Below are 23,777 nucleotides of genomic sequence, written 5' to 3' on the forward strand. Positions count from 1 at the left end.
CGCAAACAGACAAACTCCAGACAGAAGAGCCAATCCAGGCTAAGAAACCAGGAAGACTCAGATACAACCTCTAACTTAGTCACTGAACTACAGACTGGTCAAACTGGGAGAGTACCCCAAGAGGCTTCTGATGCTCCAAGCACTGTCAGAAGAAAGATAGGGGATGGAGCACATGAATCTTCAGCCTGACCCAGTTCAGACCCTCTTACATTCCCATGACTATTAGTAACAAATCCAAAGCCATCTACTGCTGTATGAGAGAAGGGCTGAGGCCTCCCTCCATTCAGATCTTACAGCCCAGCCACCTCCAGCTGAAGGGTGGGGAGTCACTTTTATGTGGCTGCAGAATTTCAGGGCAAGGCTTATCTTTCACAGCAAGTTGCAAAACAGCTGGCGCTGCAGCCACCCCAGAGCACAGCCACCATCTCTGGCACAGCAGTAGGAATATGCCTTGGCAAGGTAAAGAGGACTCCCTTCCCTGCCTTTTTGTGAGCATATGCAAGAGGTCAACAGCATCCAAAAGAGCTGACAACAAAACTTTCAAACTGGGAAGGAAAATAGTGCTGATTCCCTGGAACAAAAAAAAAGCAAAGCTCTAAAAACACACATCTCCCACCCTGCTACCAGCTACTGTCCCTGTACCTGTCACTACTTCCCACCACACAGGCTGTCAGGAACACAGACACCTCTCAACTACAAACCAGACACTGCCACAGCTGCCTGCAAGAGGCTCCAGAGCCATCCTCCTTGTGCCTCCATCGAATGAACTTGAGTGACCAAGTCACTGCAATTATCTTGCAGCCAAAGGGAAGGAACAAAAATCAAGTTAATAAACTCTGGTAACTTTGTAATGACAGGGGCTTTTTACATCTTAAACAATGACATATAAAGAAGATGTCAGTAAGATTTAAAGGGCATTCAGTACACAGATTTTTTTGAGTAAAGGGCATGCTACTACGAAGAGAGGACATTATCAGTGTATTTGCACACACACCAAACTTCTCAGCTTTCACTGCAAAACCAATGGTTTCTGTTTGAAACAGTGAAGCTCATCTGTAGAAATTCTGCAGCTAAGCATTTGATTTCACTTTCCAGCAACAAGACAACCATCGTATTATAAATACCATCAAATGAAATTTTAATTATTTTCTAAGAGTCAGTCGGTAGCTATTAATGAAGGCAAGTTTTTAGGGAAATACTGCCAAAAGAAAGTAATGACCAGATGTGTACCAGTGCAGCAAGGTCTAACTTAACTGAATAACAACTTTAAATCATTAAAAATAGTTGGACTCATCTATTATCAACCTTCATCCCAACATTTATTTTAAAGTATTTCTGCTAATCCAGAATCTATATAAGCAGTTGGACCAAAGTAGTTTAGAAATCAAGAAATATATGTTTTTATCTAAATAAGAGAAAGAGCAGTAATTTTACAGGCTTTCACATTTAGATCTCAAATTCTTCTGAGTAACTTCCATTAATCTCTCTTTACAGCTTTTTCAGAGTTCATAATCCTTCCTGCAGTCTAAAATAAGACAAACTGCAGGGATGTCAGAAAGTTATAGATGCACGCTTTAATTACTCCATATTAATAACGTCTGCCATATACATTAACATTGTAAATGAAAACAACACATGCAGATCCAAAGATGTGCATGCAATAGTTTGTACCCTTGGCCACCACGCCTGTGCGGCAGCAGCTAATTACGGGGGTGAGCTATGCCAATATGGAGCTCGCACTTGTATTGCAAAAAAGAGCAATTCATAGCCCAGCTTAGGTTTAACTGCACAGCGTGGGGCTTGGAGAAAAGACTCACATTTTGTACTGAAATTATTAGAGTGGTATTTTTCACAAAACAAGAACTATGTTTCCATATACATCAAATAAACAGAAAGCACAACTGAACCAACACCTCTTGTATCGTGTTGCATTTCCTTGTAAGGGATCTGCAACCCAAAATATTTAAACACCACTGATAACCCCCTGACATGAACATATGAAATTCCAAGGCATAAAAACACAACATATCTTTAGCACAGCACAGAAATATCAAATTTAAAAGTTATTTCATTTGTAAATGCATCCTTATTAGAAGAATGCTTGTTGGTTCATATTCCCAAGTCTCTGGCCTATTGAGCAAGTAAGTGAAACAACATCTATGCATTTTATAATTAAGGTTTCTCCACATTATAGTTCTTGTTTTGCAATGATGAAAGCACTAAAAGAAGAAATGCAGCTGCTGAGCACCAAAGGCACTCCTCATTTAAAGTACCTTATAGAACAAAGGCTGAAGTCTAAAGTTGGTCACATTCATTCAGCACAATAAAACCCTTCCAGGGGGAGTTGCCACAATCATCAATAATCAATCATAAGATGTGCAAAAAAATCACAGTTTTTCACCCTTTCATTCCAGCATCCACAGGCAGATTTTCTGCTGGTGTTGCACTTATTTTTATCTGTAATTATTTGAATCAATTCTCTAAAGAAATGCAACCAACAGCTGAAAAACTACATGTAAGGCTTTAATTATTCTCTTAGTGTCTTGCCATGAAGTTTGTTCTAACATTTTTCCAGCTGGCCAAGAAAAGCAAACATGTGTCAAGGTCAGAGAGAAATCGTTGGTTCTTACTTCATCTGAATTCCAGTTCTGAGCAACAACAAAATAAAAATAAAAAAAATTCCAGCAATTTAAAGAGGAAACTGGCTTAATAGTTCTGAATTCATCCTTTCCATGAATGGAGAAGCAACGTGCAGCCAGTCTGTCTGCTTCTGCTTATTTCATCAATGAGGGAAAGAAAAAAAATTTAAAAGCCTCAGATTTAGTCTTGCTGAAGCAGATCTGAAAGCAGTGACTGATTTAATAAAGCTAATCTTCAGTAAAGCACATGATATGTAAGTTGCAGACCACAGTAGTATGTAGCTTTCCTAATACTACAGTGTTGGTTTCTAACATGAATTGGAATGTCTTGGACAAAATTTCTGAGCATAATCAAGTGCAAGTGCTGCCAGGTCACCATTCCTTGTCATAAAATTTAGAGTCATTTCAGTGACATTGAAAGTACTCTATGGCTTTGTTATGGCTGACTTCAAGCTTAATTGCTGCAATGTTTGTTTGTTTTTTTAAAAGAATCGATTTTATCATAATAAATTCCCTTTTGTGACAGACACTGTTCATACTTGGTATCAAAATAACAGAGCATGCACAATTATGAGGGCATTTCCTTAAAATTTAAGCCTCTATAGCAGTGATTCAGATTAAAAGAGTATTTTTTCTAAAACCAGAGCCATCCTTCATTTTAAGAAAAGCAGTAAGAGATGAGACCAGTACCCCTACTTCAGAGGGCACAAAGTGATTTAGAAGTAGGCAAGAGCACCCTTCTTTGAAAATATTATCTTCTTGACCTCATGCTTTGAGTAGCCCTCTTAAGCCAAAAGTCATATGTCATAACCTCTTTGTTAGCTAGCCTGAGCTGTAATGTTTTACTCTGATAATATCTTGGTATGGTGAGTTCCACAGGTCAAATGTCTTTGAGAGATCAGCTCATTCTGGCACCCAGCCACATGAAGACATTTCACTCAAGCCTCACTCCAACTCCATTGTGAACAGGCAATACTGGGTTTGAATAGAAGTTTGATGTAGAATATTGGTGAAATAACCTGAGCCTAAAGTAACCTTTCCTCAATGACTACATTTAATTTGAAACAGATGTTTAGTCAGTTTTACCATACAGTACATTTTATGTACTTGCACGTGCACAGATGCATAATATAGGCGGACAATTCAAGAGGCATAAACTGAAATTTTCAAAGGAGCTGAAGAGTTTTAGAAATGGTGTTATGGAGGTTCCTTTGAAAACTTCAGCTATGCTTTTTGTAAAAAGTCTTCTCATTGGCTTTTTTATGCAAGAGTTAATCAGATGATTTAGTGATAAGTACTCAAGAATGCATAGCTAGAAAGGAAAAAAGGTCTCTAGCACACAGGAGGAAGTGGGGAAAAAAAGAGCAAGGCAGCTTATAAGCCTGTGTTTTTGAGGGAAGTAATTTTTGGTCTACTCTTTAGTGCATGGGAGTTCAGTATGCTTTAACTGCTACTTTGAAAATGCCCCAATTTGTCTGCAGAGCAAACTAAAAGGTGTCTCAAACAATTAAACTTCCAGGTGTTACCCAGAAAAACTACATAAAAGGACACAGTGAATCCTGCTCAAAATTTAGTAACAAGAAGTCATTTATATTGTCTGAAGAAATCTAGGACATCCTGAGCTTCACAGCATGTCCATACTGTATGGAACTATTTCAGGATGTATTTAAAACTGCTCATTCATGAATACACTTTCCTAAAATATGTAGTCTTGTAATTTCCATGCTTTCTTGTATACTGCTTGGACAAAATTATCTGTTGCACATTATTCAGTGTCCTAAAGAGGCCTGCATTTGAGAAAGCCTCATCCTCTTCTCACTCCACATAAAACCATTAAACTGCTCCAAATGGTAAAGTCATCATTTTGTAATTAAAACTCTAAATTAAGGCTTTTGTGTTGTTAATTCTCCAGGAAAACTTGTACCTATGTTTTACAATGAAAGGAAAAATACCGAAATACATCTTACTAAAGTTTATGAATGAATCCATTGTATCACTGATGAAACATGCAGAAAGCCAAAATCCATTCTATTTTCACATCAATTTTTTTCCTTCTACATGAAGTGGAAGTTGACCTGAAATGATTTTCCTTTCAGAAACCAAATGCAGACAGTGAGCTGTGCTGTAAATACAGGCTTTTCAGACATCTTAAATACAAAGTTATTAAGAATAGAACAAAAAGCAATGTAAGCCATTAACAGAAACTTTACACAACCCCCAGTTCTGCAAACACTTATGCAACTGAGTAATTTCACACACATAAATAATCTGCTTAAATCCAGTGAGGCTACTCTTATTTTCAAAACCACTCCTACCTTTTGAATGTGAGTAGAATTATGACACAGTACATTTAACAAAAAACAAAATCAGAGATCTCATAGTGAAACTTGAAAATTTCTTCCGAAAAGACAGTACTTAAAATATATAATCAATTCTACTCACATGCTCCAAGCAAAAATACCTACAAGATTCAGAATTATTTAAAATTAAATCTGAAATTTCCCAAATGAAGTGCAGATATTTTTCAAACACTCCATTGGCTCTAGAGATACTAACTAGGTTACTAATTTAGGTAAAGAATTTTCATGTCTCGGGTATCTCTACAAACCATCATCTTTAAGTGCTTTTCAAGGAAAGGCTGCTTTTCAAAGTGCTTATTATTGCATTTCCCGTTGACTGCAATGGGATTTCCAAGTTCTCAGCTCTTCTGAGTAAGGGAATACTTAATAACAGGACACAGGAGTGCAAATTAAGAAATCTATAATTAGGTCATTCAGATTTTACAGTTTTTACCTGAATAACTTATTTGTGCATTGTACTAAAGATGACAAACTACCACACACACAAAAACAAGGGAAAAAAAAAAAACCAACTATAAATTATGACACAGTAAAATACAAAGCACACACCCTTGCTATGAGAGAATGCCAATAAAAGACTGGAGCTTTGATCTTCTTTTCAACAGTCACTCATACAGTGGCAGAAACATCCTTAACCTTCCAAAATATATTCAGCTAAGACTACAAGATGCCAGTGCTTTCTCCATAAGCATTAAACAGAGGATGACTTCACCTGAGAAGTCCTTTAATCCTTCCCGTATTACTTTGTTGTCTAAGCACACAGCAAAAACCCTCCTGCCGTACCTCTCCCTCGATCTGCGGGGAGCATTCTCTACAACTTGGATGCAATAAACTGCAGTTCATTTTTCAAGTGTGAAATCAATACTGTTAAGTGGGAATCTGGGTGGGTTTTCCTCCCCTTGTATGAATGCTTGTAACCATTATTGAATCATTTCTCATCTGCTATCTTCCATAACATCGGCATTTGCTCTTTCAACTTCCACCTTTATTTCTGCTGCATCTCCACTTTCAGAACCTGCTTCCAGACTCATTTCGGAGGCACTTAGTCATAGCAGGGTGGCAAGATCATTTTTTGGGATGCTCACTTTGTGCTATGTTAAACAAACAAAAAAAAAAAGCACACCAAATATATAAAAAAAAAAAAAAAAAGTCACTTCCCAAAACTTTCATTGAATTTTTTCCTCCTAAACTTTAGGGTGTTAGTGACTCAGCTCCCAAATGAAACTGATACTGGAAAGCTGTCAGGAAACTATATTTATCTGGTAAATTATTAAGTGTTGCAAATGTTTATGCTGTAATTTAGAGAAATTATCTGTTACCAATACTTCAACCGTCTCAATCACTGATTTCCTAACGTTACACACCCATAACCGAAAGACAGATCAATACGCATTTGATAATCACCAAACATAAACTGCCCTTTTATTGTATTGATCAGCAGCTTTTTCTACACGTGCAGCAGTTCGAGGGAGTAACAGGCACTTGGCAGTATCAACACTGCGCTGACAGAAAGAGAAACTGGCTGGCACTCGTGCAGCATTGTGTCAGTAGATACCACGTCCATCAAACACTGACAGTTTGGCAGATCAGACACTCTCTGCCATAATGTCATAATGACTTCAATTTCCTTCTCTGCAGCATCCAAAGGCTGTGATTTTATGAGCTATCCAAGTCTCTTCTCTTCAAGAACAAGACTCTCTTGCTTTTGCAGCCTTGACAGCTTCATATATTTCCTTAAAGTTTCCTAGTAGGCATAACCAGAAAAGTAAGAAACACAAAGCTGTTAACTGATTTCCTCATAATTTATACAAATAACTGAAGTTTTATTTAGCAATTAAAATTTCACTCTCAAAATCCGAACAGCGGCAAGCTTCAGTTAAATACAGTTCTGAAAAACAAACAGAATCAGAAGAAGGAAACCCCATAAAACCCACTAGGACAGCAACTCTCGCAAGCCCAAGGTCAACAGGGCTGCCTTCACTCCTAACTGGAGAGTAAAATGCCAGCGTCCAACATTCAGGAATATGCTTCCATGCACCAAGGGGAGGCATCAACAGTCTCAACCAAGGATAGGCAGCAGCACAGAGACTGCCTAGTGCTCACTCCTGTCCAGTGTGGATGGAGGAAAGCCCTGGCAGCAGCGTGTGTTCAGGCACCAGTGGGAGAAAACACACATCACTGCATGAGGTCACCAAGACACCATCAGCAACCAGGAGATACTCAGGTATTTCCTCACAGTTACTCAGATGCTGCAACAGGGGCAGTGACTGTGTCAACAGTTGAATTGAAACTGATGTTTGAATTTTGGCATAAAAATGCTACAGATTCCTTAATCTGCACTGGCATTTTTAATTGAACAGGTACTTTTGTTTTGTCTTCCTCTCTAGCTCCCAGCTCCCCCAGGTCTTCTCTGTTGGCCAAGACAATGACTGAAATACTTTACATGGTCTTGAAAAGCACAATTTGAATATTTTCCTTTAAAACTTAACAAGTTGAACAAAAAAGTGGAGCAAAACCATTTTTTTTTAAGAACAGAGACTCAGAATTGAGAAATCAAACATGGGTTTCTGCATGTGATTTCTGTTTGCCACAGGAAACACTCTGTTCGTGTAAAGCACAGGCAGCTAAACCTACACTTCTGCTGAAGTGCAGGTTGAAAACCTACCCACCTGAAAGCAAAGACAGGGGTGAGGAGGCAGGCTTTCCACCAGAGGACTTCAAAGCACTCCCCAACTCAAACAAAAATGTCTCAATGATTCCATGGAGGTGAGCCAACACCTCCAGGCTATATCCCTGCCCTCATGTCTCCACCTCTTCCACCCCTTCCCCTCCACCAGGGCTCTGCCCTCCAATGCACAGCCACTACCACAGACAGACACCATGACATGAGAGACAGCTCTTTCTTATGAGATCTGGCTGCTCAAGAAGTCTGAAAAGAAGTCTTGAAAGAAGAAGAGGCCCACACAGCACAAGACAGACCTTCCATATTGTTCAATCTGCATCAAGCAACACCACCTTTGCTGCAGTTTGCACCACTGCAGTGGTTACATCCTACGTGCATGGGAAAAATATAGCCTGACCTTACCTTCAAATTTTATTTATAAGAAAAATAAATCAACTTTTCATTCACAGTAACAAAAACAATCCTAAAGAAAAGTTTATATAAGCTACCTCTCTTACACCACAAGTGATTGTTATATAAATACAGAGTAATTACACCATAAACCCCCTGCTTTAAGAGACAGATCTCATTAATCTGAAGAAGGATGCAAACTCTTTTTGTTATGCTGTGCAACCACCCCAGATTATTAAATCTGTAAGATCAGGTACTGTATGACCTAGCTCAAACATGCAGACGCCTGCTACACTGCAGGATGCCTCACCTGTCAGTAACCACAGGAAGAATAAGTACATGACAATCAAATCTGACTGCACCCCAGTGACTGCATCCAGTTGGTCTTACCACACTTCACTATTCTTGCCAATTGCTACATCCCAACCAAATCCCTTCCTCCTCACCCTAGCAAAGTTACATAGGACATCTAGCGTGTTAATGATGTCTCTCAGCAGACCTGGTTCTCACCTATGTAAGTGTCACAAACACAAAAAAAAAAAAAAAAACAAACAAAAAAAAAAACAAAACTCCACATGGATTAAACCCAAAACTAAACCCAAAAACCACACCTCTCAATATTGAATCGGCCACTCCATACTGTACTGATGAAAAAAACCACAAAAAAACCCCAACCCACCAAACAAACAAAAAAAACCCAAAGTTAAAATACCATTTTGGTTCACCCAAAACTTTTTATACTTGCAATACCATGTCCTTGATATAGAGTGTTCTAAACCAAATGTTTCATATCAAAACTAATCACCTCCTCACAGATATATCCAATGTTGATATTTATTTTTGTTAAATTCATGCCATTTTAATGAGGAAGAGTTAGTTTTGCTTCAAAAAGCCAAACCCTAAGTAATTCTCAGTGACTTCTTTGCTTTGCAACCTTTCAACCACACACAAGAGAAGAGTTGTCTTTGCAGTGACACCTGCAGTGACTCCCTCTAAGCACATATGCAAGCAGGCAGTGTCAAAACATGCTTCCTAAAGTGATGCCTGAGAGAAGCTTTTGGCCAGAAGACATCCATATAGGAGTTCTAACATGAAAACTTGCAGAGGGGAGCAGATAAGTGCTACCCCGCTCAACCACCCCAGCTGTCGCAATGGGGTATGTGGAGCAACCGGGCAACAAGATCTCACCTATGCTATGCTAGCACTGCATTTATTAAGCATTTATTATTACCACTTATGCAAGTTGGTATTTTAGCCTTCCTAAACCTTCTTTCACATTCTCCGCTCTGCTTTGAGAAAAATGCACAGGGAACAACTGTTCCTGCCTGCTCCCTCTGTTTCTGACTTAGCACATGTAGCTCTGCCATCCTTCAGATACCTGGGCAGAAGCATCAGTAGGGGCTGGAGCCCTCGACCTGCAGCAGGGCTATCCTGCATACTGATATTGCATCACATGCCCAACGAGGCCTTTTAACCATCCTGAGGATGACAGCTTCCCTTAGGGTAACTTCAGTGGGCTGCCTCAGTATAAATCACAGCTGACTCGGGAAGAGAGTAAGAAGCACCTCAACATCTTGAAAAATACAGCCAGTGGGGAGCTGTTAGGAAAAAGACACTTTATAGATCTGAAAACTACATCTGAGCATCAAACACTAAATCTAGTGCTTGGGGGCACTGTGGATCTCTGACACTTCCAGGAGGACACTGAATGCATAAACTTGTGGATGGATTACACACATTACACTGATACATAAAGACAGTGGTTTCATGCAGAAGACAAACTGTTTCACCTGCCACTTAGCATAAACTACCTGCTTTTACACCCTATTTAGGAACACTTCAAAAAGAACTGATAGCAAAGCAATTATTTGAGCTCCAAAATTAGGCAATAGTGAATCATTGTCTCTGAAACTAAACCCCAAATTGCAGACTGATCCACATGATCAAATCTTTAGAGTCAGTTCAATAGACTTCCAAGTGGCCACCAGCATCTGCCTATAGGGATCAGCTTGCCAGACCAAGGAGGGGTCTTAAATTACAAGCTTTGTACTCATGACAAGCATGTTGATCAAATAAACAAATAAATAAATAAAGATCCATTTTATTATTGGCAAGTAAAACCTCCTTCCATTTTGAGTTCACTCTAATATTAGTTTAAAAAATATCAAATCAACGGCATCTTTTAATGTTTAACCAAACAGCTACACTTGTCCCTGGTTAAACTCTGCCACACTGGAAAAGAACCAAAGATTAATTTGGTTGAATGAATCTGGCTTTTAACCTAGACAATAAAATTTACTAGTATAAAAGATTAAATCCCAACTGGCAATGTAAGATTGCCTTAGGGTACACTCTGCTTCTTGCCAACACCACATATCCACCTTTAAAGCTTTAAAATAAATCTCTGACTTTTGTTTCCACATGTATAGGCATATGCTATGCTTATACTACAAAAATCAACACTGACTTGCAAGGGTTAATAATATGATGTGTGCTAATACATAACCTCAAAACTATGGAGGACTACAGATAACCTACTTCTGGAAGGAGACTAGAAATACTTCCTAACTGGAAATAGGAAAAGGGAAGAAAAAAAATCTGTTCTTTACCAAGACAAAAGAAGCAGAAATACTGAATGACAAAAGGATTCCAAAGTCACTTGATTAAACTGTACTGTTATACTTGGCATTAAGTTCATCGTACTACTATTCTAGCAAGCACCTTTTTTAACAATACTTAGCTAGATGTCTTCTGTCATACTTGAGGAACTACAGAAAACAATCTCTGTTTCTAAAGCCATCATCATGACAATACTGCCCTCATTTTCCCATTAACCAGCAAGGCATGTACCATTTTCTGTTAACAACTGACCTGTTGTTTAAACAAATATATTCAGAGCATGCAGGTCTATGTCCTGTATAAACAGAGAACCAAACTGGCCCAGCCTATACCCCTGACCTCTCCATGTCAGCAAGTGGAGATGGCAAAGAGTTGAGGAGAATCCAGCCCACAGTGACAGGAAGGAGGCAAGGGGACAGAAGCACATCATGTTGCACTGCTGTAAGTGCAACATCGTTATGTCACTAAGTTCCACATTTTTAATTTATGTCATTAAGTTCCACATCATTATGTGCAGCCAAGGAGGCACTTGTACCTACAGGGCTGCAGGTAGTCTGTTTGCCTGACTTTAAACAGCATCAACAACAGACACAAAACCAACAATTTCTTTGTTTTTTCAAATCCTGGCCTGGTAACGCCAACACCTTTCTTTTTTTCTTTTTTTTTCTTTTTTTTTGTTCTTTCTTTGGGCATGTGTGTGTATATGCCCATGCCCAGGCAATGCCAAACTTAGGGTAACTGAGTCATACCATCACCCTCTGGGGCCAGGCTGGGCCACCATTGCTAACACTGGCAGACTCCTACTCACGAGAAAGTGCCTCAAGTCAGCGAGGCTCCTCAGATGAGTAAGAAGTGCTCACTGATGTCAGTGAAGATTACCCAGTGAGGGCTTTGAAGTTGCTATTTTGTAGTGGGGGTGTGTGTGTGCACATGCACAGGAGCAGACATGACTCCCTAAAAGCCATGAATTCATCACCAACCTACAAGGCAGTGTGTCTTACAGAGGAAAGCAGTCAGAAAGTGAGATAATGACCCTATGCCATGACCTCAAGGTAGAAATAAGGTGGGTGTAGGGAGTACCTACCGATACCATGATTAACATGATTCAGAGAATACAGGGCTGAAATAAAGTATTCAAGAGGCACAAAACAGATGCCATGAGCACACCTCTTTCTGCCAGCCCAGTTCCCTGTCATCCTGCTCCACTTTCCATGCCACAGCATATATTCAGCACATCTATGCCAAGCTCTAGTCTAATGCATGCTGATGTAAATTTAAACTAACATGACCAAATTAACTGGAGAAACACCACCAAAATGCACAGTAACTGAGTAAGGTTTAGTGAAAACAACGTCCTAAAGTGATGGAACATGGATCATTTTCTGACCACTGTCTAGAAGAAAATTACAATGTCATTTACATGTCCATGGGATATGGCACAACTTCACTTCCAGTTGCACTCCTCAGGAAATACATAAAAGTAAACTTCATATCTGTGCATATTTACTATGCCACACAGCTCTTACTAATACGCTGAATTACCAAAACCAGAAAGCTGCTGCTGCTGTTTGCAAAAGGAAAGTATCTTTGCAATGAAAGAGAATTCCGTACACTTTTTTCCGTATACTTTTCCCCAGGGAAGAGAGTTGTATTCACATGATTATACCCATGCTACATGGCATGCTAAACATTTTCCTCCTTGGTCACTGATCTCTTATGTGATGATTTTTCCCTACTACCCCTCTGTAATGGACACAGAGAGGGGTACTAAGCCATCCTAATATTGTTCAGGTAGCTAGCAGGTTAATTTCTGGAATGACCATGGGATGCAGGCATTGACCACATTTCTGGGCACCTGTGGTGTGATCCAGAACCAGAGCCCCATGGTGGTCTTTTCCTGTGAGCCTGGGGAAGGACCAGTTTATGCACAGAAACCAGCTGAGTTTGGAGGAGAGCAGAGGACATTTCCACAGGATCACCACACAGGCAGCCTTCAGCACCAGGAAGACTCTGGCCAAATTTTTTGCCTTGTATTATGCATATACATTCAAATGCCAGATGAGGATCAAACACCAAAGTTGGCTTCCCCCCACTGTAGTAAAATGCACAGTAAATTCAATTCTAATAACTTATTATTGTGAAGAGGATTGTGATAATTAACAGACATTTATTAGCGTTTAATTTGACAGCAGATATGCTTTGGAGAACTTTAATGACCCCTTAATGGATCCATACAACCACATGTACAAAGAGGAGATACAATCAAATCCTGGAACTTATTCTTACTGTGTGTTTGTACACATCCCAGAACAACAGCAACAGATCATCACTGCTACTGGGTGCCACCATATGACAACAGCTTATAATTATACTCTCTTGATAAATCATAATCTTCTGTAAGCCTAAACCGCTGACTTTGTGTAGATAAAAACAGATGCCTGCTGTGTTCCCACGCACCTTTACCTGACCATCTTCTTGTGGTTTGATGTAGAGGACAATTGTTAGCATAAGGAACTGATCAGAACAACAGAAGCCTGGAAAAGGGAACTGTTGCAAGTACTCATTTTATCTCCTTCATAATGCTAAAAACATAAAGCTACTATTTCTTTTTAAGAGAGCAGAAACATTATACCCAGCACATTCTTTGCAAAAGTCATCAGAGTTACTGCTACAAGGCTGTAGCAATAAAAGTCATGTCTAGAAAATGTGCTTTCAGGACAGATTCATGACAGCATTCACAGAAAAGACAGGGGATGAACAACAGACTTCCCAAATGCTTTTTCTTTTCACGGCTGTTTTTGCTGATTTACATCTTTCACGAACCCAGCTAGTCCTAACGAACTCTATTCATTAACATCAATTTATTTTTTAAGGAATCTTGATACCAGTGCTAAAAATTAATCAGTCTTAGGTGGCTGTTCGCATCATGCCTGACATCCTGCCAACCCTTCTCTTTCCCAACAGCCTGGTTTCTCACCTCACCATAGCTTCATCCTTCTCACGGGCCCCTTGCAACACCTGGATCACTCCCGTTTTCATTCTGCATACAAACTTGCTTCACTTCATACTCCTCCTCCAAAAACTCTCATGCTCAGCATGCCACATCCACCCACTCATCCCAAGTCTCCACCACTTTCAAGTTTTGAGTGCTGACACCAGCTCAAGTTCAGAAGTGCGCAACAGCCACGAAAAAGGGACTGCAGAGCAAAGTATGCCTGGGGAACAAGACACAGGAAAGGAGTCTACAATAAACAGTGATTTGTGCAGTAGAACCAAGTCTTAAGTCCCTTCAAGAAACTACACAGAAGAAAAATTCAGTTACCTCACACACGTGCAAACACATATACTCGGTCAACCGCCTCTTCTTCTTCTGTTTAACATCTCTCCACAACCACCACCACTCTAATTTCTCCCAGGGCTCCTTGTAATGAAGCAGGACTGCACATGCTAGGCACCAGACAAAACACCAGGCATCTCCCATATCCTGCTCCTACACAGCTCTGCACACAATCCTGTCTCATTCTGGTGCTGCTGCAGGACGGCAGAGACTACCCAGCAGAGCAGTGCCACAGGAAACAAATCTCAGACTCCATTAACGCATCCCAGACAGCGACATCCAGCAACAATGTACAGGGACATGATGACCAGGGGAGCTCTGGCCACCACCTCAGCCTCACCACTCATGAACAAAAGCATCACCAAAGGCCAATGATTCTTTTACTACCTTAACGCAGAAAACTACAGATTCCAGCCCTGGCGATTTCTGATGAAAAAAGACACCCACCTACAGAAACTCAGCGTTCCTTGGTATAAGGGAAAGTAGTTCTCCACCCACAGCCCCTCCAAACACCCATTTCCTCCTCCTTATTTCTGCATGATCTTGCTACAGTCTTTTTTACTTTAAGGCTCTGTTCAGCTGATCACGCCCTGTTTTTTTCTCCTCCAGCTTTTGCTGTGCCTGCTGCTTGCACCAGCTCCTCATCACTTCTGAGCAAAGAGACCGACACTACTGCCAGACATGGAACAGCTGAGAGATCTTTACAAGTGAACCAGGTCATACTGGCATAGCTCCGCTATCCCCAACACAAGGTGTAATTACCTTACTTGTGGGTGGAATTACACAAGGAATAATTCTGGTTACCTAGCCTTCAATAAACTTCAATAAACTTCACAGAGCTGCTCTAAGATTCCACAAGAATTGAGTTGTTCTACAGAAAATCCATTAGACCCTAACAGCATGGAGGAAAATAGAAGTGAAGAGCATTTTTGTAATTCATCTGCAAAATTATTTTACTACCTTCACATACTGCTATACCTACATAGATATTTTCTTTTTAAAAGAAGATGCAAGTTCAAAACTTAATTTTGCATATTAGAATGAAAAACTGAGATTTTAGCCCTCCAAATATTGTTATCTTCTTCAAAGTATACAATACAATGAATAAAGCAGAATAAATTGTATGTTTAAGGAAACAAAAATCTGTCTCATGTCTAGCATCTTCTTAGCTGACAGACTCTCAACTCTCATCATCTCGTCCTTTTTCTTACATCTTGAAGAGAGTTTAGTTTAAAAGACAGTGTTCTTCCATGGGGATCACAGATGACAGAGACTGTACCAAGTGATGAGGTTTTTAACCCTATTCAGAGGAACTACCAACTCAGAGGGCAGCACTCCCAATCCCACCGAGGCAGCAGGACAGCTTTAGGCTCCCTACACACTCCAGAGTAACCCACACTGGTGTGCAAAATGAACTGCAGGAGAAGAGATTTGAACCAAATCTCTTTGGTTCAAATCCAAATTTCTTGACCCTGTCACTTGCCCTGTCACTGCCCTGCCCATCATCCATCAAGTCCATTATGCTCTCTCTCCCATTCTCCAGGAGCACAAAACTCACAGAAGAGCCACATTAAGCAGGTAACATATCTGTCTTCCTCTCCAGTCTGGTGATACAAGTCTTGGTCCTCGGATATCCATCTAGAACCTGCAGGAAGCTTGGACAAGCCTTCTGCAAGAACAGAAGAAGACCTAATCTTTGGAAGGGTAAGGAATTAGCTTGATCTCTTACATCTCAAGGACCCCATTTCCTTCCCTTTTGCCAGCCTGCCCGATCAGCCAGTGCCCATAGGATTCCTTTTAAGCTGTATCTTCACTCCTCAAACCAAGTCAGCATTTCTCTTCTTGAATTTCTTGTTCTCTCCCTTATCTTCTGTCAGAGCTAAGGACATAAAAACAATTAGGGGTCTTTCCACTAATCTTGTGCAGTGCTCCACCTTCTAGATAAAAAACTGCAGAAATGTTCACCTGCTATTTCATTGCATTTGACTAATCAAATATTGAAAAGCCAAATAAATGTCACTGTGTTATCTCAAGCTGTACATCAGGACAAGGTAGCAAAGAGTGTGAAAGTCACAGCATCTCCTGAACTAGACAGCAGAAGATAAGAGTAATATCTGAAAAGTTTCATCATGGGTGTCATCTTTTCATGAAGACTCAGAGGGGATGCCCTGGTTTGCAACTCTGTCCATAGCTCAGAGACATATGTGTGATCTGCAATAAACGAGTGGCAGTTAAAGGATTTTGTTATGCAGAACTTCACACAGTTTGTTTGCAGGTTAGAACAGGACACACAAAAGCCATCAGTCTATTGCACATCATACACATTGTTGAGTAAGAAATGCCCTGGGTTCTGCACTGAGACAGGCGACACAACAGTAGGCAATTCAGCAGCAGGCTTTTAAAAATTTCTTAGTGGCCTACATGGATTTCAGAAATTTCTGTTTTGTACTGTTTTTAAGACTTTTAACAAGCCAAACCACCCCTTTACAACAGCCAGGCTACTTAGACATCTATTTCAGAATATAAAAATCTGAGGGGAAAGTCTGCCCACAATCTAGAAACAGCTTCTGAGCTCCAGACACCCTCCTTCTAAGTGCATGAAACTTCGAAGCAAAATATTAGCAATCCTCGCCTTTTGCACTGCTTACTTTTGTGATGGCAACCTATAATCCCTAATCAACCTAGAAAATAAATGACCGATAAACCAATCTGCTTGTAACCCCATTAACAGATTCTGGCTTCAGTATCAACAGGGTAATTTGCTGAGACTATTTTTAATCCCAACTGCTAAACCATTAATCCCACAATTTCCACATAGTATTTCCACCACCCCCCAAATTTACTCAAGGTTACCAACAATTTTGCAACTCATTAAAAAGCAGATAAATAAATAACATTTGCAAATATACACCTCCTGGCACTGGAGAACTGACAGACTCCGATTACTTGGTTGATCCTGTTAAAGCCATTACTTTCTAATTGGAAAGAGTCATTCAGAAGCAAAGCTGTGTGTCTGGCATGTCACTTGACACCTGGTATGTACCGCTCATGATAAGATGAACTCTCCAATATGCTTGCCACAATGAAAAGAAGTGGGTTATTTCATCATACCACTGATAGTCATAGCTCTCTACTAAAATCTGTTCTAATTTAATGGGACCAAGGTTATCAACATAAATTGTCATGTTTTCTCAAACTGGCATTAAAATATTCTCCAACTATCATTATTAATGTCAATATAAATTATGCATTGAAGATCACAGCATTCATTACTGAGGTAAAATTTATCTGGAGGGAAAGGAAAAAAAGAGACAAACAGAGCAAATCTAATTAAAGTAAGTATTTATAGATTTCATACAGCTCTTCTCTTTAGTGATGAAAACATTCCTTTAAAAAAGGTCTTAAAATAAGCATTCACAGAGCCATCAAAAACAGTACCAAGAAAGCACTGTGTTAATCAGCTAAAGGTACAGTTACACACAGGATGTTGCAAAGGGACTGATGTGATAATACATGAGCCTGATGGTTTATCCAAGGATGTATCAACATGGTAGTACAACAATCTGGAGGACAGACCCTTGGTTTCACATAGGCAGCTACACTCAGGAGGAAAAGCTGTATTTAGTGTTGGAAGGGTGGTGTTTAATGCTCCTTTCAACTTTCTATAAATTACAACGTCAGCCATTCCTAATTGGTATACATTAGTATTCAAACACCACGTTGAAATTAGAAGCTTAGCAGTTTTTTAGTACACTTACAGACACTTCATACAAACACATGAATAACCTTGTTGAAATATTTTAGAGTCCCAAGGTTAAAAGAAATTATTTTAAGAGACAGATGGTGAGCAACTGGTACCTCAGTGAGGAGTGACACCGACTTTTGAAACTTCGCACGCAACATACTGTGTAAGGCTAACTCCTATTTACTGCACACTTTGGAACTTTGCAGTAGAGCCTCATCTGAAACCCCAAAGATGTGCATAGATAGGATGGCACAGGGGAAAGGAAGCCTAAAAATACAGCTCCCAAGGAAATCCAAAGGGAAAATAAGATATCTTATTTCCCTAATTGCACAGTTTAAGTCAGTCCCTAAGTCGTCTGATTCATAGTTTTATCATACTTGTGGCTGCCAATACTGGTACCAGCTCACCAACACAGGTGCCTCACAGTCTACCACAAAGGAAGCCAGAATGCATCCATTAAAATAGACAACTAAACAACCTCTGTGCAAAGACTGGTGGACGAGGGGAGGGGGAGAAAGACTTTGCAAGCACATACTCAACCATCAAAGGAGCAGCTCTAGTTTCAGCCAGCAGAGACTGTAACACCTCGCCCCGCAATCCTTTACAACACACCATGTCACTGGCTATTGTTCATAACTCTTCCTGCAAACCATTTCAACATTCAGAGAACGACTATTTCTTAAGGAAATTATTTCAGAAGGGAAAAATATTGCTTACTCATGAACCTGGTATCATTGTAACAATGAGGCAAAACAGCTACAGTCAATTACATTGCACAATCCTAAATGCATCTTTTATCGTACTAGATTTCAGAAAAAGAACATTCTGAAACACTGAAATAAATCAGAGAATAAATGTGACTTGTTGTCAGCTCATACAATATGGGTTAAATGCTACCATATGGTGACTGCACACACGTTACCCTTTTAAAAACAAAGAACGTGGCTAATTTCATTCCCAAATCTATTTTTAAATAAGTAAACGTGACCATTTTAAAATTAGGCTACAATTCTGACTAGAACACCTCAATTTCCACCAGCTTCTCTCCCTCTTTCTTTACTGAAAACTAACACCACTTCCCTGCTCACCATCTTTTTTAAAAAGACAAGGAAAAATTATTATTCAGTCAGCTTTATCCCCATAACAAGCATTTCTATGCCGTGTAAAAATAGTGACGAGCCAACTCACCGTTCTTCCTTTATTATACCTGCTGGAAAAGCAAAGCATGCGTGCGTGTGTGACTGTCTGCGTGTGTGCAGTGCGTTAAAACTCACTGACATACGATCCGGTTTTCAGCAAACACTCACAACAGGACCTGCCCGACAGACAGAGCTCTCGTTTTCTCTGCACCCCCCAGCGAATACTGAGACATACAGTTTCGGTACACTCCCAACCAAAAAAGAACAACAACAACAAAAAAAAAAGAACCAAAGGAAACACGTATGAAACACACACAGGGTAGCTGAAGTGGATGCTGTTGGTTTGAAAATTGTCTGTCTAGCCTCTGTGCTATTTGTTTTTATCATTATACTATAAATGAAACATGTCAGGAGTCTAAAAATAGCTACAAATTATAATTACATATGCTTTGTAGTTTTTATTTTACTTTGAAAAGAAGATTAAAAGCTAGATCATTTTAGAAACTGGCCTTGAAGATTTAGGGAGCTACAAAATTCTTCTACTTTGCAATTTGAAGTACACTGCTGGAAAGCTCTTCCTTTGGGACATAAATATGAAGCCCCAACATGGAGAAGCAAGCTCCCAATACCACACAGTGATATGGCAAGAAAGGGAGAAGAGTAGACAAAGGAAAAAGTAATTTCTTAGAGATTCTAAGAGTGCCCTGATTACGGATGTAATACTATAAGCTTTAATTAGGAGCTAAGTGCTGTGTGCTAAATTCATCCCCACATCCAGTGCTGTAAATTCAGAGTCACCCAACTAAAGTTACCTTGGGTTTACCACAACAGTACAACAGTAATGCCAGGCCTACAGCTTCTGCAACAGCCCAATCCAATGAAATGTGGATTTTGCTGAACAAGCGTTAAGCAACACAGTATTCTGCTGATAAAAATTAAGTTCTTTTCCATAAGTAATCACTTAAATGAAAGGTTAGCAAAAATGAATTTTAAGTAGTTGTCAGAAGGTAAGCAGCCTTGAATCCACAGATCAGAGCCTCTGTTCCTCCATGATTTAAAACAGTTTAGACAAGTCTTCAGCAGCCCCTGCCTCAGTGTCCCTGCCATGGACATTTTGTGCAGTGTTAGCTCACAACTTGGGAGTGGTAAATAAACAACTTACCTTACAGCAGGTATGTGCTACTGCTGTGAAACCTGCTAGAATTTATTAGGCAATAAATAGTTTGGTAGCAATTTAGGAGATGCAAGTTCTGTCCATCTGCGCACTAATTTAATCTCAGAACACACGCTTAAAGCCCCGCATTCATTTGGGGAAGCGCTGTTGCTGTAATGCAGTTTCAGGAATGCAAGGAGAAACTGCTAACACCAAGTGTGTAACAATGTTGATGGGCCTCTGCAGATAACCAAGATGTAAACAACATCAAAAAATGAACAACCAGCATTGAGTAATCGTCACACCAAAAAAAAGAGAGCTTGCTGGCTTCAAATGGCAAAGCAGGTTCAGCAGATCAAGAGACCAAACATTTGCTGACTAACAGTTAGGTAATGAAAGTAAACATTTGTAATGAAGTCATCATCCTAATGAAAGCCATGGCAGTGTTAACTACCTGGACCTCAAGTTTTAATGCGGGCTCACTAACATAACATTTACTAGAATTGTTCCTGCTGGAAAAGGAAAGGAAGTTCCATTTACTTTTAACACAGAAGTGACAACCAACAACAGTGCTATCTGTTAAGTCGTTCTAACTCCCAAATACTGTACAGAGTTTCTGTACAGTTACAGTGGGTAACTGAAAAACAGAATTTTGCTTTTGGTGTCTGAGTCAGAACAGCTTTATCCTAACACTGAAGTGTATAAATATTTGCAGCATGTAAGATGTCTGCTTTGAAAAAGCAATGTTGCTCCAAGTTTCAAATATTTATATTGCAGATATCTAATCAAATAAATGTGACTTTTTTTTTTTCCCCTTTTTTTTTTTTTTTTTGCTACACTGTGATTAGGTATCTGGATTAAGTTTATGGCTAGAGGGGAAAAAAAAAAAAAAATGACCATAGTAAATTTTAGTTGATTAACTGCCAGTGTAAGTAAGGATTTCAGATACACATATAGAAACTGTAATTCCACCCAGAATCACCGTCATGCAACTCCCAGTAGTCAATGGGAGAGGAAAGGGTGCTTATTATGGGGCAGCGGTGATTCTCAAGAAACACGTTAATTTTCAGGATGTTAACCATGTTGTACATGCTCCTATCCAACTAAAGAATATCACATGGTTGTGAAAAACAATAGTAAGTCCATTTCTCCTTTCTGTGCAGAAATCAAATGCCAATTCAGTCTTAAAAGGTACGTATCTACAAATTCAAACTTGTGTCTCAAAAACTTAAACAGGCACTTTTCTTGTGAAATTTGCAAGCTTGGACAAGTTGCTTCCTGCAAAATGCAATCACTTTGCATTTCAGCTTTCTATTTTGATGACTTTAAGAAACAGTATAGTCAAACCCAAATTTCCAGTTTAAGTACACACATACACACTTCATCCATCACTGGTCTCAACAAAAGCTTAAGCACTGGATCATTCTGCATACTGCATGTAATTCCAGAGAAGTCCTGGAAGTTCTTGGCACAAATTGAAGTCTTCACAGAAGTTAGGCCTTCCAAAGCCAACTGGTTTTGGATCATACTAAATACAGATACTCTGCATTAGATGGGACCTCAGCATAAAACTCATCAGATCTTACTCACAGAGAACTATAGATAGGTAACTGTTGATAACTATACTTATAAGTAACTATAGACAGATAATACTTATCAGTAATTACAACTATACATATGTATATATGTGTATATATACATACATACATATATATATATGTATTTAAAAAAATATATATAATAGCTATAGGTAACTAAAGGTAACTGTTGAAGTCACCCACACATAAAGACCTTAACAAAAAAGCCCAAATAAGCACGCTGCCCAAAGTTCTCAAGAGTTGGTGACTAAATGAAATGGTGACTAGAAATGAAAAATCATTTCTATCAGTCTTCCAGGCTGCCCTTCTGGTATAAGCACCCACAGCAGGGTGCATTTCAAAGTTTATGCATTTTTCAGTCAACTGAAGCCAACATCCCAGCTTCTGAAGGTGATCTTTAAGATGTTAAGACAGAAACATCCTCCTTTGCTAAAATGAGGATCAATTCAACAGGGAGAGATTCAGAACAATGGCACAATCGTTTTCAACTTCTTCAGTAAACACTTCTTACTGATAATTGCTATTATTAAATCTTGGTGACAGCATGATACTATGACCAATTATAGAATCGTACAATCAACCTATTTTTAAAAGTAAATACATTAGTCATTGCCACAAGAAAATTTTAATCTACAAAATGTTGCTCCATTCTAGGCAGATAGAGTTATTCAGGTCACTTGCAAGTAACAGGAGGTAGATTTCACCCTAGTGATTCCAGTAAATTCTTTTCTATGATGCAGAGAAATAGTCGTTTGTCTGGTACAGGAGTTCAGAAGGTTGTGTTAAACTTAGATAGGCACCGTGATAACAAAGATCACTCCTCTCTTTAAACATGTTTTAGATCATTCCTTAGGACAACGGTTTATTCTCACTGATGGTTTATTTTTTTTTCTCCTTTCTCTAAGCATTATCTTTGCATATTAATCTAACAGTTTGGAGGGAGGGCTGTAATGCCCTATTGTTCACACAGACTCCACAGTACTTATCACTAACTAGGTGTCACTTCAACACCACTCAAGTTTTATAGGAACTAAAGGCTTGAAAACAAACCGCAGGCAAGAATTTCTAGAGATAGCTAAAAGCCTGTTTACACCAGGAACTAGTAAAGGTGTGCTTGTGCCAGTAACGCAGAGCCCCACGCGAAAGACTTTATTATACAGAGCTCACTCAAGACAGCTGTGGCAGCTACTCTTGTGAAACTGAAGATGCCTCCTGGAATATCTGCACCTTGATACTAATTACACCACAGGTGCTCCTATGCAACTCCAGCTTCCAGTTTCAACAGGAGGAAAGCTCCAAAAACCACTGTACCCACCCTACTGAGACAAAGTTGGGATGCTCAGAGTAGCAGATAACCAGGCTGATGATTGTGAGTTTGCTGTGACAGAAGTGAAGGACACTTAGGCAGAGAAACAAAGCAACAACATTCACTGGCAGACAACTCATCCCGGCCAGCTGCTACGGACAAAACTACTGGAGCAAAACTACCAACATGCTCTCCGCCGAGGTGAAACTTTTGCTCCCGTCACCAGCACCCCTCCCTGGCACTGCTCCCCCCTCAAAAAACAGCCAACACGTCTTACAATGCAGTTATTTTCAGCCCACTGTCAGCAGCCAGCCTGGGGGACAAGCGCATGGGGGCCTCACTAGAGAAGCTCAGCATGCACTATTACCCACACCTGCCCATGGGACACAGCCACAAACAGGGGGGGCATGAACACACACACGCACCTGCCTCAATGAAGCACTCCACCACCCCGCAACCATGTGAGCCTCATTGTGCTGTGCACACTCATAGCCAGCAGGACATACCACACACACATCTGGCTCCCATGCAGCAGTGCAACATAGCCCATCCCCGCCCTGCATCTGTGCACACACACTCCTGTCCACCTGCCGCAACACCCCTCCCAGCCCTGCATGCACCTGCCCCGCATGCAGCACCCAGCTCCCCAGCCCACACATGTACACGCTGCCCCCAGCCCCATCCACATGTGGGGCTGAGGGCAGACAGCTGAAGGTCACTGCCCTGCCACAGGGTCAGCATCCTTCTGTTTGGTCCAGGACACACAGGGCCTTCAAACACCGCTGGCAAGCAATGGTCAAAAATCACC

At 40.0% G+C, this 23,777-nt stretch overlaps 1 protein-coding gene across 5 annotated transcripts in view; it reads right to left on the reverse strand.

Moving 5' to 3' along the window:
* ZNF516 (zinc finger protein 516) overlaps positions 1–23,777 on the reverse strand; it is a 100,822-nt gene that overhangs the window by 73,858 nt on the left and 3,187 nt on the right. The gene's annotated exons all lie outside the window — the stretch shown is intronic.

This window comes from Cyanistes caeruleus, chromosome 1, assembly GCF_971803275.1.
Source record: "Cyanistes caeruleus chromosome 1, bCyaCae1.hap1.1, whole genome shotgun sequence".
NCBI classification, from domain to species: Eukaryota; Metazoa; Chordata; class Aves; order Passeriformes; family Paridae; genus Cyanistes; species Cyanistes caeruleus.